The sequence below is a fragment of the Corvus brachyrhynchos genome, unplaced genomic scaffold (assembly GCF_000691975.1).
Source record: "Corvus brachyrhynchos isolate BGI_N302 unplaced genomic scaffold, ASM69197v1 scaffold178, whole genome shotgun sequence".
NCBI classification, from domain to species: domain Eukaryota; kingdom Metazoa; phylum Chordata; class Aves; order Passeriformes; family Corvidae; genus Corvus; species Corvus brachyrhynchos.
Window position 1 is genome coordinate 2,175,155 of NW_008239304.1, and position 17,867 is coordinate 2,193,021.

A 17,867-nucleotide genomic window follows, 5' to 3' on the forward strand; every position below is an offset into this window, starting at 1 on the left:
AAAAATAAAAAGCATCCCTTCCAAACCCAAAATATAAGTCATCTGTTGATAGATATAGCAGTAAATGTATGTAACACAGACATCTGCTTTTTACAGACAAGTTTCTTGTCTCTGTGCTTTTCTTTTCCTCTTGCTGTATGGAAACCAAGGAATTATCAGGAAAACAAATATGATGTCTTTTAAGTATTGTCTGAGAGACTGTGACAAACTTCATCCCTGAAACAAGTCTTTCTTCTTGTGGATTGTGTGACATAGTTTTCCGGAAATTGTTGAGTTCAACAGATGGTTGATATTTGTAACAGGTCTGTGTGACTGTGGAAAAGTATTTTTGGGGTTTTTTTTATTTTTAAATGTAAGATAATATTTTTGCTCAATATTTGGCTATGATTATTATTTGAGTATTCTGGTTTTTGTTTGAGCACTTTGGTATAAGTAGAGTCCTTCCCTGGAAGTAGTCTCCAGTTGTTAACTGGTAGCAGAGTCAAGAGAGTTCATAATATTTTGGGATTGTGTCCTGAAATGGAAAATTTTGGTTTGGTTTTATTCTTCCATTAATTGGTTGAAGATTCAGGTGAAGACTATTCTTTGTTAGGGCTCAAGGTGTGAAAAGCAGAAATATGTTACCTGGCTTAAATTTTTCTCTGGCATTCTGTTTTTTAACTTGATCATTAGAGTTAACTGAAGAATACATGTAATATTCACCCAGGAGTCAGATAAATGTGAGAGTTAATTTAGAGGGGTGGGGGAAGTGTGGAGATTCTGAATTGTGAGAATCATCTAATGCACTTTTCTGTTTGTTTTTTTTTCCTATGAGGGCTGGGTTGTGTCATTTCAGCAAGACTCCAGTGTCTCAGAAAACAGTTTCTTCTTGAATGTTGTGGAAGTTATATATCAGAAAAGAGCAAAATGACACGGATAACTAAGTTCATTAAAGTTCTCTTCTAAACTTCGTATAAAAAGTACCAAACACCAACCTTATAAAACTCCCAACCAAACTTCAAAGTACATGGTACTCAGTGAAATGTATTTGCCAAACTGCTCTCTGCTGGTCAGAGCCTAATCATTCTGATCGAATTTCTACTCATCCTATAAGGCTTATGGCTGGAATTTATACAGTGTAAAAACTCCCTGTTGCTATTGATGGAGATAGTAGCCCTAGAAGTAAAGATTGTTTTTCCCATAATGTCTACTTATGTAAATTATGATGATGTTCAGGTTTGTTTTGTGGATGTAATTTGGGAGTAGTAAACCAGCCTTTTTATTGTCTAGACAGAGGTTGCTCAGGCTTATGTAGATTGTGGTCTACCCCTGCAAATCCTGCAGTTTGGTTTTCACAAAGGGAAACTTCCTAGATGGTACTCAGTGTTTGTATCTTTGCTGGTGAGGATCTTCTGGGTTCTTGCTATTCTGATATTATTTCTGCAAGTACCTGCTTCCTCTGCCTTTCCATTAGCAACCTTTTTTAGGTGAAAGCTAAATAAAGTAGTTAAATGGGCTTCTAGCTGAGAGCATCAAGCTGGTTCAGGTTCAGGAACACATGAAAAAAGGAAATCTCTGAAAGGTCTTCCAGTTGCTAGGATAACAATTGTTAGGATTGTACGCCAAATCCTGTTATTGCTAAAGAATGTTATGCAATGTCCATACAACAGCATTAAAATTTATGAAGAAGAGTTCATCTTCTGTCTAATTGCAGAGCTCGATGCAGTGAACTGTTTCCAAGTTCATGGTGAATTCATAAATCTGCCTGACTTAGTCACATACAACCAAGGTTCTCAATGATGCAACTCATTCTATAATGCTTTTCTGTGATTTTTAGATGCTTGTACACATGCTTTACTGAAGGTTTTAATATGTGTCTATGCACACTTGTAGATGATTGCCAAACACTGATCTGTCATTAAGAATATTAAGTGCAGTAGCACTTAGGAGCCACAAGTGCCCGTAGTGGACTTCTGACCAATATTAGGAGTAGAGTTGTAGTAACAATGGCTGCAGGGAGTGTTTACAGGTAATCTTTCTATGCAGTGTCCTGTGTGGGAGTAAAAACTTTAGTGCAAGTCTATTCCTGCAAATTTTCAGTGATTTGCCTCAATAATTAGCGGAAGTTGTAGCTAACAATGGAATTTCCATCAAATTTAACTATAGAGCCTCTTTGAATATAGCCTAAAGATGAGGTGGGTTTTTTCCATAATGAAGCAATGAAGATGCTTAGGTGTTGAATAACCTGTTGCAGCAGCTGTACACTACATTTTGATACACAGGTATAATCTTCTGCTAGTTTGTTTCACTGATTTTAGCTTAACAGTCATTAATGCTACTAATTTTGCCCCAAACGTTTAAGTGTACAAGCTGTCTTTCTTACTCTTTTAGTAATGTGGTTGGAAAAGTTTGTTGCAGAAGACCAAAGTATAAAGTGCATTCTCAACATGAGGTGGGCTTTTTTTATTAACTATTAAGTAGTTAATTCAGCTTTCTTCAATATTTGAGAAATATCACAAATTTATAGTGAAGTGTGGAATTGGGTTTCTGTGACAGAGAAAAACCCTTGGGTGTCTGTTTTCAGAAGAGTTTACTAATAGAACTGTTGTTCAAAGTGAATTAAGTCAGTAACCTAAAAATCAAATTATGTCATCAGGACTCCAAATTTATTAAGTTTTTTGAATAGGCTTCAGTGCCTTGAGAACAGTGTCGTGTTAATATATGACCCCCATTTTATATGTGTATAATATTTCAACAGTTACCTTGAACTTCTCGTTGATTTTCTCTACTCTAATAAAAAAGGTGCAAGAAATGTATAAGATTCCTGAGGAACATGGTTAATGAAATGCCTCCTCTGGCTCATAATTTTATTATTTAGTTGTGAACATACACTGTGAAGTTCATAAAGTAGCCTCAGTTTACATTGTCTTGTGTCTGTGTGGGCATGAATTATTACTCTAAAGCATGTTAAGTTCAGAAAGAAAATTTCATACAGTGAGAAAATTGGACAGGGCAAGTGAGTGAAGGTCAGCAAAAATACTATCTATCATTGAATAAACTGCCATGACTACTGTAGAAAGCCAGACTTGAATGTTGTATACTTAGAGTGGTAGGAGTAAGTTTGTAAAAGCCAAAAATTGTCATGATATGGCAGAGAAGATGTTCCTTGATGCCAAACTAAATGTGTAGATACTACACCTTTTCAGTTTAACCAGTTTCAATACATGGTACTGGAAAATTTACATGTTATCTGAGTGTAAAAACTTGGAGTAGAAGATACCTTAGTAAAGAACGCAGTGGCAGACATCAGTCAATCTTGACTTGGTTACCTTGCAAGACTGATTAAAAGAAAAAAACCCCAACAAAATAGTCTTTGTAATACGGTTTTTCGGACACATTCATATGTTACTTGTTACAGTGATGAGTCTTACTGTTGCCCCACCCAAAACCAAACCCAATATCCTAAAGATGTTACAAAATTTGATATTCTGTAGTTAAGAAGTAACAACATAGACATGTTATTGTTGCTTTATTTTTAGGTTTGATTCTTTGCTTATAACTGGTAAATGGTTTTTTTCTTATGCCTACTGTGTTTCTCTAGTCTTAATTTCTTTTATTGTTCTGGCAGGAGTGATGATGACTATTAGTTTCCTTCACAGAACTTCACAGAATGTAATAAGATGCAAGGAGGAATCCTCACTCCACTGTGTATTGTACTTTGGCATGAAATTTAGTTCTGCACCCTGCACAGTTCTGCGCTGTGAAGGAAACTTTGGACCTCTCTGTTCTTCACCAGTGTTTTCATGTTCTGCCTTCTAAAAGTAGAAAGACAGAACGAGACCTGTAACTTTGGAGGCTTTAAATGTTACCTGGGAAATACTTGGCATTTATGAAGGAGTATAGTAAATTGAATTTGAACTTGATGGTTTTTCTGTATAGTTTGTACCTTAAAGAGAAAAAAACCCCCAAGAATGTGTTGCCTGAAATTATGTATGCTCATTTGCTGTGTAGAGCATGCATTTTTTTTGTAAGGAGATCTTTGAGTCAGAATTGAGACTGAAACCTAAGGGGCCTTCTGAATGCCACTTTTGAGTAGCTTCTAACATTTATTTTAAGCACCAGACTGGAGTAACTGCTAATGTTTACCTTAAGGCTTGTAAGTAGTTTAGGAAGTATTGACATGTTTTTTAAAGGAGGAAACAGTCGCTAAATGTTTTGATGGGAATGAATTGTTTTACATTTATCTATGTTATCTCACTTGTTACTTACTTAATTTTAAATAGATGTAATGATAGATGAAATATTTTTAAGGACATACACTTCTTTATGTGCTACAAAGAAAGCCCTTATACATTTTTATTAAATGATTTTCATGGCAGTTGTGAAATACATACAGAGATACTTGATACTTGAAACATGTCTGTAATTGAGGCAAAAAGGTAAAGGCTTTGCATGTTGTTGTTGTTTTATTGCCTTACAACCTTTAAGTCAAGCAATATACTGGGTTTTGTTGTGGGGTTTTTTTGGTCTGGTTGTTTTATTTTTGGGGTTTTGTGTGTGTGTGTGTTTTGTCTGGTTTTGGTTTGGTTTGGTTTTTGCTTTTACATAGGGAGACATAATACTTAGCATAGTTAAATTTGTTAGTGGCTTTGATCACTTCATCAAAGGTTGAAAATAGTGTAACTCCTAATATGTTACAATTTCACTTATACCAGTGATAATAAAATGGCTTAAGGCATGTAATGCAAGGAATAAAAGTCTTAGAATTGCAGGATATTGATGAAATAATTCATAAACCAGATAGGTGGTTTTGGTTTTGTGGCTGATTATCTCACACTCTAAAAATTTCTTAGGTATAACTTAACAGATAAATAGATATGGTCATTTATTACTAAAATACACTGGGATTATTCTTTTCTGCAGGAAGGGTAAGGATGTTTGTTTTCAATGACAGCTGCCTGAAAAGAGTCATGTAATTACAGTCTTTTTAGGAGGTATAATTTTTTCTTCAGCAAGAGGTGTGGGGGTGGGAGGATGGGGAGTGGAAGCTCCAGCATATGAATCAGGTTACTGATGTACTCTGACATGTATTGCTTTCCCTTCGTAGATTTTCTTAATGTAAAGCTCTTGTTGAGCGTGATGTCACATACAATTTACGACAAAATCTCTAATCCTGTTTATTGTCAATATTATGTAGTATTTCTCAAAAGGGAACTTATTCTTTTCTTGACATGACCAGTGTGGACTTCTGTGCTATATTTGCACGGAAATCCAACTGCATCTACAGCTATAAGACACTTCCTAGTGAAATTTTTCTGCATTTTTGTGGTGATAGATTGCTCCTGTGGTCAGTGGTTGAAGTGCTCCCAAAGTACACACATAAATCAGGCTGGGGCATGCTTAGTTATCTTTAAGATGCTTTAGAAAATTAAGTTCTTTATCAGTAAGTCTTCTGGTCCCTGTTTGGGAATTGTCATTATTTTGATATGCTGTATGATTCTTATGACAAGCAGTTTTATGACAGTGAGAGAAATGGGAAATATTACCTAATACATGCTAGGTGTGTTATAATAATTTTGAAACATTGTTCCTTTTTTATATTTCTGTGAATAAAAATCATTACTGTGCTACCAGTAAGAAAAAAGAGATTCCTTGCTATGCTTTTATTAGCATGCTTTGGGATAATGCAATTCTTTATAGGCTGCTTTTCCTGATAAGATTATACAAAGGCTACTTGTTGCATAGTATTTTTTGTGGTCAGGCTTTTAATGAAAAGTCCATAAAAGCATGTTTCTCCAATTTGGGTTGCTGTGTATTGACTATGCATTCAATACCAGTATTGATTTTAAAGTTGATCTTTTCACTGATTAAGGATTTGAAGCTTAAGATTCTATATCTCAGTAGCCTTCTGCCTCTTTATATTTGTAGCCAGTGCTTACAATCTGCTGGTGCATGTCTTTTGTTGCTGCTGAAGTCTGACTACAAGTCTCGTGATGAAATCTTTTAAAATTCCTTTTATCTCTGGAATCCCCAGTTCTAATACATTGAATTGGGCTTGTGTGTGTATTTTTCCTCTCCTACTCTAAAATGCCTCTGAGTTTCAAATATTAGGTTTCAGATTTCATTTAATTTGCATTTCTCTCTAAAGGTAATCTGAGGTTTTACAGAGCAAGAATTTCCATATTAAAATTAATTGTAGAATTTTCTTGCTAAATGGTGTTTTAAAAAAATAAATGCAAAACCCCAACAAACGAAAACCCCGAACACAAAAATTTTCCATTTTTAATTAATAGTTGTTTGTCTTGTCTTCAGCTATACGCTTCCATGCTTTAGTTTCAGGACTTACTCGGGTCCTGAAATATATTGAAGCAGTGGCTGTAATTGAGACAGTTTGCAGAATGCATTGTAGTGCCTAAACCTGGTAGCTGAACAGGGTACCAGGAACTGAATACAGTTCAGGAAGCTGAAAAACAGATGATTTTCTTGAGGTACCTTTCACACTGATTTCCATTATGAAGAGTGTTCTGTGAGCTGTTTGCCCTGGTGCAGATGCTTTTCTTCTAGGGGGTTGGCATGTTACAAATAAAGTTCAAATAAAAGTTACGGAAGGCAGAACTTTGTCATCAGCAAAGCCTGTTTCCCAAGACTCATTTTAAAGAAGTATTCTTGAATCTAGTCAGCATTTTAAAAAACACCTTCAGTAGTCACATATACCCACCATATCTTGTTCTGTTTAAAGACAACTCTCAGGCATTGAAATCTGGTTGTTGGCAACTATTCAATTAGTTAAGAAACAATATAATAGAGGGTCAAATTACTTGAATATACTGCCAGCTTTGCAAAACTGATGCTAGCCTGTTAGGTTTCTCCAGCTTTGTCTGAATCTAGCTATCCGAACCAGAAATTTTAAAATCCTGTGTATTCAGGCATATAGAATTCTATAAGTTTATTATTTACAGTAATATTTAATTCTTCTTCATAACCATGAACAAAATAATGCTGAGTTTGGTATGATTTTTTTTTCTAAGGCAGAGAAGATTTGCCCAACCTGAGGGTCTTTCTCAAAGACGCTGTAAATGTTCCTCAATCTTACCATGAAAGGGAAAGATTATTTCCTGTATAGTGGAGACAACACTTCCAGCTCATATCCCCAGCTATGGAAGGGGAAGGGTTTTCATTATGCCTTGCTTCAGATAATTGTTACAATATTAGAAATACAGTTCTAGTTTCTACAGTGTGCACATGTGTAAACTACTCAAATTGCATAAGGCTTGTTGATTCTTCTCCTTTAAAATGAAGTGGTTATTGCAGATCTGCTGAATTCTGTACTTACAGATGTAGGCATTGTTCTACCACAACAGAGATCACTCAGGGTCTGTCACAGCCTGTGGCCTTCCCTCTGCTGCAAAGGCTTTGCTTGTCTCTTGAAACAATTTTCATAAAATACACACATTTCTTAGCTCCTATTTAGATGTACATTTGTAACTTTATTATTTTGAGGTTTTCTTCTTTATTGGTTTTTTTTTTATTTTCAATAAAAAGGCAAGATTTGTATTGGGGAGTGTAACTTGACAGTGTAACCTTACTTTTAATGGGAATACAGACATCAACTGTTTAACATTCTAGGGTGGGATGATTCAACTTTAATAAGGAGATGGAGGATGGCTCTCAGCCTACTTTGAAGTATTAGTAGATGTTTCAGCTCTTCTCCTAGACTTTGAATACATGAAATTCATGACTTAATTTCCCTATCAGTGCTGCCTTTTCAAATTGTGAAAAAAAAGGAACAATATGTGTAGACTGGAAGCATTTCCTTGTTCAGAATATGTTTCTTAAGACTATCCATGTTGTGGAATGAAACTTTTCAGTCATTAGCATGATGCTACACCTTCATTTATCTCAGTTATCAGCCAGGTGTGTCCACCTATGTAGTCATAGGATTATGTGAATATAAAAGGTTGGAATTATTTTAATGTCAATGATAAGAAAACTGTCTCTTGGAGCAATTAGGTGTATGTCTGAACCCACTGACGTGATCTTAAGGAAACCTTTTTAGTTTACTCACTAGATATATTTGAGATTACAGCTGTATTTTACAGTACCATCATGCTGAAACAGTTTAAAGTAGTTATAGTGATGTCTTATTGATTTTAAAGAAATCCTTGTCTTATTAGAGAGATTTGTTGTCTAGTGGCAGCCCAAATAGAAAGCCCCCACACTGTCATTTCTCTTAAAATATCGTGTTTGCAGATGCTTAAAGGGAGACTTTTCCATCCTGTGCTCTACCATTATTGCAGTAGCCTGTTGCACTGGCTTTGTTGCTCTGAGGAGGATAAAGGTGCAGCAAACCCTTTGTCCTCTTGGTACTCTCTATGCTTCTGGGCAAGAAATCAGAAACCTTCATTTCAGTATAGGATATAAATGACAAATACTTGGTGCGAGAACAAAACGAAGTGGGGGTAAGGGTCAGACAGCAATGCCATAATTAGTATTATTAGTTAGTATTAGTTAGTTAATATTTCTGAGGTTTAGCTATGTTTGCCTATTCCTTCCATTTACTTCAGACACTCTCTTTCTTTGGGAGGAAAACAAAATGCTTCTGATGACTTGACTTCTCCAGTGGCAGGCAAGACATTACCACAGGGCAAATGGTTAACTGATCAAACCTTGTGAAAATAGTGCACTGTGTTGGTGAAATACATGTTTGCCTTTTTGGCAGTGAACCCTGCAGTGATGGTGAGTAGGCACCAGGATGTCTGAGGATGCTATATCACATACTGGATGCAGCTAGAGACTACGGTGGTTAGGCAGCGTACATGGCCCAAAGAGGAGTCAGTTTGGTAGCTGTGAAAACTGTGTGCCTGGAAGGACACTGTATCTGCAGTATTCTAAGCACTTCCAGACTTTTTCTCTGAGTACAAGAGCTCAGACACAGGTGGGAATGTGAATTGGCTTCCCTGAACCATCTGGCAGTGCCGTCTCACTCTTACTAATGGTGCTGCAGTCTCCTCCAGTGAGGAAAGGAGGTCACAGCATGCACAGGGCAGTGCTGCTGTGAGCTCAGCCTATCCACATGCTGTGCCTGAAATCTGTTTCAAGTCTCATTAGTGAGGAATGCCCACTGTAGCCAGTGTCTGCAGGTAGTGTGGTTTGGCCCTCCTGAGTCACAGTGAAAGTACTGAATGCTGGTTCGCTGGTGGTACTCTTCACACGATCCATGGCCCACTGTTTAATGCATGAAAATAGAGTTATTTTTGATGGCAATTTTTCTGCTGTATTTCTTCACTCTCCCTCCATCATCTATGAATGCTGTTCTTTGACAATTTGATGGACTAAATTTGATGGCCACCTTGCAGTGCTCTGATTTTGGTTCTAATTCCAGATATAATTTTCTGTGCTTTCATTTTTCTCCTCTGAAGTTAGTATGGCACTGCTCCTTCTGCTTTCACAGAACATTATGAAATCCCCCGGTGAAGTCCATTTTCTAAGGGATGTGGATGTGTTGTGTTGTTTCCTGTAGGTGGATCCTGTAGGTAAAAAGTCTCCATGGAAACAATAAGCCCTTACACTTTGACTGTTCCCTTATAATCATGAAAGTTCTGTACATACGGTACAGTTTGGATCAACTTACTTCTCATGCGAAGGCTCCATGTTTTTTTGCCATTTTAAGCTTTGTTTAAAGTACAAATATTAGTCACTTATCTCTTGTGCAAACATTAAATGTGGTTGAGCATTTGGACTACTTATTTCACTGTCCCTTTAAAATTTCTGAATATTAACACATAAGAACTAAAATCATAAGTTATAAAAAATTGGAAGAATAATAGTAGAATCTGATGTCTTTTGATTGTGTGAGTGTTTGGGGATTTTTTAAATTCAGTAATACAGTCTTTATTTTGTGTGGTTTATATGGCCATAAATCATGTTACTGCTCTTCTGTGCCTTTAGCAGATCAGTAGAAGGGCAGTTGAACATTTTCATAAATTTTTCCAAGGTTCTGGTATTCGAATCAGACTCACAGTCTACATTTCTGATAAAATAAAACACTCAGTAGACTGGTCATGATAGTGCTGTCAACTCAAATGTGCAAAGAGTTAAAAAGAATCACCATTTAAAAAGATGGTGGGCTGAAAGATCATAATTCAGAATTGTCTGCTTCAAAACATTTCAAACTATGTTTTGCATATTTTCACAGATTGTGTTATCAAGTTTTTCTCTGCAATCTTAATTGCAAGGCAATGGCTTGTAAGAAAAATTTGGCATTCTTGCTTAATAAGACAACTTTAAGAATGTCCATTGCTTTTTTTTGCTTCCAGAGGCTTCATGGTTTCAGCATCTGCCACCAGCCAACCTGGACAGAAGATTTTGAGTTCACTTAAGATCTTAATATAGAGCTCTCCACTTTTGAATTGCTGCTGTCCAGGTGTTATAGGAGAAATATGACAGAATCACTTTTCTCTCTGAAGCTAATCTAACCTTATTGTCAAACAGCTAAGCTTAACCAAATAGATTATGGCATGACTGGGAATAGCTACTCTGCTGCCACACTTCACAGTGTTGCCACACACAAGTGTCTGACCTGTTCTATAAAACTTTGAGGTATCGCTTTTGTGTCTGTTCTGAAAAAATGGTTAATCTCCAGCATTTTGCTAAACTCAACTTTTCCTGAATTAGGGGCAAATTTAAACATCTGATGACTGGGTTGTTGATTCCTATAATGTTTTTGCTAAAATGATTACCCCAATCAGTACAGATGTCTCTGTATGGTAACAACGTACAGATAAGTTAAGTGCAGGTAAAGTGTGTCTGGCTGAAGTTAAACGAAGCTCTTCAATGTGACATCTGTTTTGTTCTTGTTTTTTTCCTTTGGAAGCCCTGCATTAAGACTTGATACTTCCTGGTGTGCACAAGCATATTCTGTTTGCCATTCACTTTCTGGCAGAATAGTGTTTGGCACTGAGTAGAATCAGATGGGTGGAACATTTAAGATACAAATGCTGTACTTCTACTACTACGGAAGTATTCCTGTGTTCAAAATAAAACCAACCAAACCCTGCTGATGTTCTAGCTCTTCTATGAAGTAATTAGTCAAAGTAGACCTAGCCTTGAAATAAAACATTTTGTCTGCAAAATAGGTTTTATATCTCCATACATTACTGATAATGAACGTTTTGGTGACACTGAAAATAATAAGGTAATATTATGTGTCATGTAAGTTTAAGTGGCATTATATGACATAATAGCACGTCTGAGTTCCCATGTCTGTAGTGCAAATACCTATTTCCAATTTTATGCTACTTCAGTGTAATGAGAGAGCAACTAAGCGGTATTTCTTTGGTCTTTACTCTGCCTGAATTGCTGCTAAAATATTTAATGGTGAACTACCATTTCAGGTGTAATTTGTAGAAACAGATTCACTTACTGTCCTTCCCATGATGATGAAGAAAAATAACACTTTTATCACTATTCATCTCTTTGTTTTCTTACATTATTTGCTTTGCATGTGGGTCTGTGTGCTGGGGGCTTCTCAGTTGTTAATTGTGCTTTCTTTTATGGTCTAGATTGACTGCTGGAGCTATGTTCAATATATTATCTGAGTAATTAGCTGTTTTTTAAGCAAAAATTTTTTGAGGGGCTGTGGTGTTCGGGGTTTTTTTGTTTGTTTGTTTTGGTTGGTTTGGTTTTCATTTTTTTTTCACATGATGGGCTTTGGCTGTTTTACGTCATTGGTACCTTTGTTGTACCTAATGGGCTTGATTATTTCTGTTTATTGAGTACTGTATGTAGGAATCATTTTGGTTAAAAAATTATTTCTATAAGGAATGTTAAATCTGTCCTATGCCAGGGGTATTTTTATATGGTGTATGGATTGTTTTTCTGTCTCTTCCAGCAATTTGTAGGGTCTTGTTTTTCATGGTATTCCCAAAGGGGTTTTTTTATGCCTCATGCAGCTACCTGTAATAAAATTTCTCTTAAATTGTAAAAAATGGAGGCCATCATATATGGGCTAAAAGCACCTCCAAGATAATCATTGGTATATATGAAAAGTATTTACTTGTGAGTGACAGAGAATCAAGTTTTGCAAAATTTGGACCTCAGTCAGAGACTTGCCCAAATTTACTCATTTTTTGATGAAAAAAGCTGGTTTTGGAAAATGTGGAGGAAGGGTGGCAGTTTCAGGGTAAAGAACACGTCTCTTTTATGCACAAAGCAACAGGGAACCTTTACCAGGTGCTCTCATAAAGATAGCTACGTTTGGTATGATGTCAGGGCCACCAAAAACCACATTATAAAAGATTGGCCTTCACTTCTGCACCTGAAAATACGTGTCTGAATAGCAATTATTTGTCATGCATGTAAAATTGTGGATATAAAAACAGCAGAGCATGTCACTAGGAAAATCAATTCTAAACACTTTGTGTTCTGAGTAGATGCTCCATAAAATTTATCTTACACAAAAGGAAATAAATGCATGGGCTGTAAAGAAGTGTGCAGCAGAAATGCCAACTGTAATTGTGTGGATTTTTTTTCTGTGTAAGAACAAAAGGTTCAAAGGAAAAAAGCTATCAAAAAATCCCCACTTTGCAGAGCTGAGCAGCTGGTAGAAGGTGCCTCTTGACAAAGCTGATCCTGTTATTACTATGAATTTGTACAACTTTTGTGACTGTTGGAGAGCAGCACTCTGCAACTGGAAGATGCCAGGTGTATGTGCCTACAAGTCTCCAGAGTCTGACTTCTGTGAGCAGAAGGCTCTGGTAAGCATCAGAGAATATAGTAGTTCCCTGACATAATTACTTTTTCCCAGTGTAAAGGGCATCTGAAGCTATTTCTGCAATTACATTTAAACTTCTTTTGGGTTTTGTTTGTTTTAATAGGAAACTTTATTGAAGAAAGACTGGAATTATGCATAAAAAAATGAAGCAATAACTCATTAAATAATTAAAGATAGATTGAAAACTCCCATTTCAAACAGAAAAAAGTATTGAAGCTCGTGATCAAGCATTTAGAATATATGTATTATTTTATGTAGCATATGTGGAATTGATGAGTGGGAAATTGTTTTCAAATATTTCTAAACACCAGTAATGTTTGTTCATTCTCCTTATGTATCGTCCATGACTGCATAAAGTCAATACCTCTCTTCCTATATGACATTTAGAAATGAAGCTTAATGATACCTATTATGTTCTTAGCTTTCAGATTTGGAGTAGTTGTTCAATGCAGAGTTGTCTTAGAGCATGAGGTGTTTGCAGAATTTTCAGTTAATACTAAATACCACTTGATCAGTGTCAGGTATGTTTTAATTTGCACAACTTTAAGTAAGAAACATATAGACTTGAAACAGGGAGAGAATGCTAGGGATTCTTGATTGTAATATTTGATGGTCCAGTAGTTCCCACCTCTCAGTAATATAGTTAAAATGTGGTGATGGCAAAATGTATTTAACCTGAGTGATTTTTGAAGTATGTATTGTTGCATTCTGAGGTCCCCCAGAGTGCAAATTTTAATTGTTATTTCTTAGAGATATTAATGTGGATTTAATGTGGGAAAGCTCTGCACATAAAATAGATCCTTCTAGAGAGAAAAAACCATGTATTTTCCCAGGGGAATATAGGGAATGCAAGAACAGGGGCGCACCATGGCATTAAAATATTTGGTAAGAAAATATAAACTATATCACAAAACAAAATGTTAGAATGGGTTGACAGCAATTGCTGTTGTAAGAGTTCTTCTCTATGAAATTGGCAGGTACTGTAAGGACACTGATCCAGGCTCCTACCCCTCTGCCCCACTTGAGTGGCACCATAGGCTGGGGGCAGAGGGCAGCTGCTCTGAAGGGTTCATGTGCTCAGTCTTAGCTTACAGCTAGCTTTTTTGAGTAGCCAGCTGCTCCACATCAGCCATCTGCATGGTTTTTGGCACCCATAGAGGGCTTCTCATTGACAGGCACGTTTTTGCACTTTTTATTGGTTCCTGACTTGAGTGGTCAAATTAAGATGCCAATTGCTTCATTGTTGTATGGCCCCAAACTAATCTCTTTGATTTTTCCCATGGATCTGAAGGCAATCAGTGGTTGTTTCCTGGGTTACTATGACTCTCTGGCCTCTCACCATGAAGATGTTAAAACAACATAAAGTTTTAGGACTGCTTTATTTTCTTTTCCTTGCACAGCTAACCTGTGAAACAAGATAGACCCTCTCATATGGCAGAGATTTGGGTCAGCCTTCGCCGTGCTGTTTACATGTGTTATCAGTGACAATTGTATTTGTTTTTCAAATTGCCATCTAATTGGTTCATACCTATGGTTCAGAGCTTGTTTTATCTGAGTGATGCCTTCAAGTAAGCTTCACCTCATGACACACTCGTATGTGTGTATGTACATGTCTTTTTTCAGGAAGCTTGCTAAAATAACAAATTGGCAGTATTCATAATTAATGTTGTTCAACACTTTTCATTATGAAGGTGTTTTTGTTGCTAACAGTCTTGCTGAACTTTAACTCTTTGGCCCAATTGCTCTATGCTGTCTCTCAGTTGGAGAGATTCAGAAGAGTTGAAACAGGTATGTCCCTGAATAAAACTAGGAAAATTACTTGCTTTGATCATGTTAAAGATTTAGAATAAAAGTATAATTGAGGTTCCTAGTCTTTGCTTACCTTTTGTTGATAGTATTTGCTATGTAAATCTGCTAAAGCAACAGTGAAAAATTACTGCAATGAAAAAAAATTAAGTTACTTGTTTCCCTCTGAAAGCATTTATTAAAAACTCTTTTCAAAATACCTTGAGAATACAGTCTAATTATGATTAACTTTTAATGTTTTTTTTTTTAGTTTCATCATACAGTGGCAAAAAATTTCATTCTGAAATGAAATATAATATGATTTTTGAAGTTTCCTAAATAGGAAATAGGCAAGACAAATTTACATAGTAAACAGCTCAAGGTGTATTTTCTTTACTTTTTTTTTTCAGTAGGATTCCTTCAACTTCTGACATTATCTGTCTTTTTGATTCTTTTGTCAAATATTCAAATTCGGTGGTTGCCTTTTTGCCATAATTTAACACTGAAGTAAGTTGTGTGTGACATGTAGGCGACTGACAGCTGTTTAGATAATACTGTTGTTTAAATTGTTGCATGAGCCACAAGCCGTTGAGTAATTTATGTGCTATCCCTTTAATTTCCTTCCATTTAGTTGTAGTAAGTCACATACCAAAATTTGGTCTTTATTTAAAAGTTTGTCTCATAATTTCCTGGCTTACTTTCGGTGTATTGGCTGTTCTGACAGTGCAGATAGTGCTGTTAAGTCAAAATGGTGGTATTTACTGTGTGGAGTATATATTACTGATTAATAAAGTGACACCCATCTACCTGTAATTGGTTTCTATCTGATTTCCCTATCCTTTCTCTCTTTTTGCCTGTTAGAAAAGGCTGTAGCAGAAGGCTAAAAGCAAGCTCACATTTGGTGTTATACACATTTTATTTCTTTTTTCTTTTTCCTTAGGAAAATCAGATGAAGATGTAGTAAATCAAGTCCATTAAAATTCCAAGTGTGCAGATCATTGCAGGGAGTGCAGGTTTTGTTTTTGCTTCAGCAGACACCCTGTTATTTTACACAAAAGAGTACAGTATTTTATATTCTTGGGAAGTCATTTGGAAATACTGTATGAGTTTTAAATTTGTTTCAGTATCACTAGTTGTAAAACTCCTGTCTTGCTCTCCACAGTTTGTTATTCAAAGACTTTAAACATCATCTGCCTCTAAAGTGCAGAAGACCATGATGCCATTTAAGAGTGAACAATAAAAACATAGTTGGACAGGTAAACCAGCAGAATTTACAGCCCTAATAAACTGCAACACATCTGAGAGGATACAGATTTTTATTTTCTTGCACTAGGAATGTAATTCTGTAATCCTTACAGCAGTTCCTTACCATGAATCAGAATTGCTCTAAATTAAGACAGAATACAGTTTTGGTAGTTTTGAGTGCCTTTTAATATTATTTGCTAAATACAAAACTGATAGCTCTCTAGAAAGGACTTTAAACTAGACAGTAATAAACCTTCTGTTTATCCTAGATCTCTGCACAAAGAGTATCGTTTCTGAGATTCCTTTTTCCATATATCCAGTGACAAATGTGATAATGTTGATCCTACAAACATTTTCACTGTATTCCTTTTTTCATAATCACTGTACATAACTACAATGACACAAAGATAAATATAAACATTAATTTCCTCTATATTTCTGATAAATAGAAACATAGAGGAAATTAATGAAGAATGAGGAAAAAAGCAGTGCAACAACAATAAAAAAATAATTTAGGGAAAGTGGATCCACTACTGCAGGCCAATTTTACGATTTTATATATCTTCATTTTAGTAAGATCTGTTATTTCTTCTTACATGTGAATGTGTATTTATATGAAGACAATCCAAAGCCTTCATACTAAGCAGAGGCTTAGTGAATTTGTTGCTTGTACCAGTTCTCTATAAGGATTTTTATTTTCTATTAAAAATTCAAATGCTCTTATGCATCAAGGTGTAAGTCATGCCACGTTACTACTAAAACGTTGTTAGTTAATTAATGTCCTAATTAAAAGGATTAAAACCATACAAGTTCACTGTTTGTTAAAGGAATTTGTTTCAGCTGATAAAAGTAATGGTTTCAAGTTCAAGAATACTATGTTTCCTCAGAAAAGGTTGAAGTCCTGTTACAAAATAATTGTTAAAAAAGATGTATCATAATTAGCTCTTTTGAAAAGTGGTGATTGATCAACATCTTTGGGAATCAATAGCAGCACAATGCCTTAATTCCCCTGTTGATTAACAGCATGATTTTAGTGAAGCAGATGAAGGGAATCTTCAGTAATTCCTCAAGTATCAGTGTAAGCAATAAATAGAAATCACGAAAAAAAAATCGTAATTTTTGTTGTTGCTGCTGTTTGGGTTTAGTGTTTCATTTGGTTTGGTAGTTTTAGTACACAGTAATTTCTTTTCTAATTAACACCCCATCTTCAGTAAATACTAATTAAAACATAGCAAGTGCCGTATTACTGGTACATTAAATATAGCAAGTATGACAGATTTTTTGTTAACAGCTTTGTTACTGTGCCTAAAAAATCCTGCTTATAAAGTGCACTTTTACCCATGTTCCATCCTTCATGGGACTGTACTCATTATTCATTGTTGCTTCTAACGTACCTGTGAAAGCAGCTCATTTTTTCTGCTCCAAATTAAGTGCATGGATCCCTGGCTGTTTATGATGGTGTGAACATGGAGTCAACATGGAATGAAGTAAAAGAGCAGAAAAATGCTTGCCCAGCCAATACAGAATGCAGCTTCTGCAGCCTCACCGGGATCACCAAATTCCAGACTTGGAAAATCTGAAGTTTGGGCCAGGGTTGTGACAGTTATTTTGCCATGTTATATCCAGGATGTGATGTGGTCCCAAAATCTAGACCCAAGTTAAGGTAATATAATAATACAAAAATAAGAGGAGTAAATAGGACTTGCAGTAATGAAGAATAAAGGGTGTAATTTGAATGTGCGTTGCTAAGTTAACTCACTGCATCTAATTTTCAAGAACTGATGAGGGTTAAGTTCAAATGAGCCAAATATTTTGGTGCCAAAACACCTTTAAGTTCTGTGACAGGCATTTAGGTACTAAATGCCTTTCAAAATTGGAGGTTTTGGCATAGTGATGGTTGTTTGGAGATGCTTCTATTATTATGTAAAGGCATGACTTATAGTTGTGTTTTCTTTCCCTTTTTAGAAAGTAATGAACTGAATTCAGCAGACGAGTTCTCCAAGCCTAACAGTGCTCAAGATATACCTCTCTTCATGTTTGCTAGAATTTAACAACCAGAAAGTGTGAACAGAGTGAATAATTAGGG

At 35.8% G+C, this 17,867-nt stretch overlaps 1 protein-coding gene across 7 annotated transcripts in view; it reads left to right on the top strand.

Annotated features, from left to right (window-relative positions):
• Positions 1–17,867, top strand: part of MARCH1 (membrane associated ring-CH-type finger 1) — a 153,822-nt gene that overhangs the window by 24,280 nt on the left and 111,675 nt on the right. The gene's annotated exons all lie outside the window — the stretch shown is intronic.